We start from the raw sequence: 2725 nt of genomic DNA on the forward strand, positions 1-2725 counted from the left end.
GTTGGATGGCAAACGGCTAATGCTGTCTCAACTCCGCGAAAGTGTAATGTGTGTACACTTGTATTATGTGTGTACACTTGTATTATGTGTATCATCTTTTACAGTAACATAATCTGAGTTCGGCTAATAGTTCTTGGAGATATTTTAAGGACAAAGATAATCAATATCGTGCCTTTTTTTCTGTCCACAGAAGGAACTGGTCATAACAGGGTGCTGCCACAGCATGTGCACATCGTCACTGACTGGAAAGATGACCACACTTCATCTGACCAAAACACAGGAGTCACAAAACTAACCCCGAGAGAGTGTCACATTGACCGCATCTCCCCAGACCACAGTGGGGACTCCAGCATCCACAGTGAGGATAGCGGTCTTCAGGAGAGAGCAGGGAGAGAGGAGGGCCAGAACCAAGGAAGAGCCCAGTGGGAGAGGAACGGCTGCCACCCTCATGGTGAGATTTACCACAAGTCACACAGTCAATATTGCTGTAATCAAGCAAGGGGAATTATATCTGAGGATGAACGACATTACAAAAAAAGGCAGTTTTGATGATACTCATGATGATGAGGATGATTACGAAGACAGATGATGATGATGATAATGCTGATGATAATCAGGATGATGATAATAAAGACATTTTTGCTTGTGTGTGGTGTGCACAGTGCAGAGGAGGAGAAGGCAGACCAGGATCAGCTTCCCTCCAAGTCAGGTGGAGGAGCTGGAGAAGGTGTTCCTGGAGACCCACTATCCTGATGTCCACATAAGGGATAAGCTGGCCTCTCGTCTGCAGCTCACTGAGGGAAGAGTACAGGTACACTAGCACCAAACACCTGTGACATGCTCATGAAATATATCTATGAGCTTTTATATGAGTACATTTGAAATTGATTGAACGTTCAACAAATATTTCCAAATAAATATTACAATATAAATCTGAGTGAGAATCAAACACTTCACTTTATTCATCACCCCACCACTTGAGCTCCATAGCTATCATTTTTTTTATCTTGAGTTATCACTTTTATCCATGTTTGCTATCAGGTGAAAACAGAAACAGTCCTTATCAGCTGCTTACATAAATGTTTTGTTATCAATTGAAAAACACACAAAAATGCCTTTGCTGTCATGCCAACTCATTTGCTGATATCTTCAGGTTTGGTTCCAGAACCGCAGAGCCAAATGGAGGAAGACTGAGATGCTAAGGGACGGAGACCAGACACCTATATCCAAACCGGGGTTTCTTTATGAGGTGGGTTTATAGTTTTACGTAAACAAACCAGCAAGGGCCAAATATCCTGTCAGATAGATACAATACATGAGTCATGCTTGAGACAGTAATAACATGATCATCTCATTTGTTTCGATGACAAAACAGGTTGAAGAGCCTATCTCTCTGTTTCCATTGAATGCCTCATCATCATGGTACGGGACGTACCAACAACTACAAAAGCTTCACTTCGGGGGGGTTCCATTCCAGCCTTTTCTACCCATGTTGTCACACCTGCATCATCATCCCCTGAGCTCCCTCTGGACCCGACATTTATACTCCATCCCAAGAGTCACTCTTATTTGACACATAATGAACACAAAATAAATTCATCTTCAAAGCTTTGTAAATAGGGTGTATTTTGTCATCCGTGTCCATAATGATGGAGTCATGGTGCTACTATCTCAGAAGATGTTAGAAAACGATGAATGAATTGATCATTGAGTATTTTCTCTCATAGATACAACAATATGGCTTAGTAAAGTGAATGAGATGTTTGTGTTTTTTATCAGTCACTCTCCACTCATACATATATGTTGATTGGAATTCTATAATGATATTGTCAATACACAAATATACATACATAAATAAATACAGTAATACATCTAACTCATATTGACTACATTTGTGCTGTGTCTGTATTTCTCATGTGGCTGTGGTACTGAAAATATTGTGTAAATTGATGTTTTAAGAACAGTTCCTGTACACTGTCACGGATCCCTCCGGAACTTTCATTGCGCACACCTGTCCCCTATTCCCACTGATTGTATTTGTATATATGTGCCCTTTGTTCACCATGGTGCTGTCCATTATTGTTACAATGTCCGTTGGTGGGTGTGAGTACCTGTGCTGTGTGTTTTGGGCTTTCGTGCCCTTGTGGATTGCGCAGATTATTACGGGTCTCGTCTTGTGTGTTAATCATTGTGCGGGAGTGTATTTATTCGATGTACTCCTCTGTCTTTTGTTTGGTTTTCAACCTTGTGTTTTGTGTACGTGTTTGCTTAGTCTTCGTCCCCGTGCCTTTACATGGCACACGGTAATTTGGGTAAATAGAAACCCCTGTTATGCATTCTTGCGCCTGTACCCCGAATCATTCATACCATCGTGAGATAGTCTCTGTAAGATAGTAGGACTGCTTTGATGTACAGGTATAAATACATGTGTACATGTACTTTTCCTAACATGAAGCTGGTAAGAGCACTTCCCTCCTTTTTTCCTAAGGGTTTATTGTTATATTGAAATATGGCTCTCCTTATCTTAAATTGAGCTAGGGTTATTGACAGGTCAGATATGGAATTCGGAGAACTATATTTTCAAGAATATCAACTACACTGAACAAAAACTATGAACACAACATGTAAAGTGTTGGACTCATGTTTCATGAGCTGAAATAAAAGATCCCGGAAATTTTCCAGACACAAAGGTGTATTTCTCTCAAATTGTGTGCACAAATTTGTT

General features: G+C 40.6%; 1 long non-coding RNA gene across 1 annotated transcript; it reads left to right on the forward strand.

Moving 5' to 3' along the window:
• The first annotated feature begins 684 nt into the window (after nt 1-684).
• Nucleotides 685-1659, forward strand: LOC139539285 (uncharacterized). The gene is made up of 3 exons (XR_011667915.1): nt 685-811; nt 1154-1249; nt 1376-1659. It is a non-coding gene; the product is annotated as an uncharacterized lncRNA (long non-coding RNA).
• Nucleotides 1660-2725: the final 1066 nt, after the last annotated feature.

This window comes from Salvelinus alpinus, chromosome 15, assembly GCF_045679555.1.
Source record: "Salvelinus alpinus chromosome 15, SLU_Salpinus.1, whole genome shotgun sequence".
Taxonomy (NCBI): domain Eukaryota; kingdom Metazoa; phylum Chordata; class Actinopteri; order Salmoniformes; family Salmonidae; genus Salvelinus; species Salvelinus alpinus.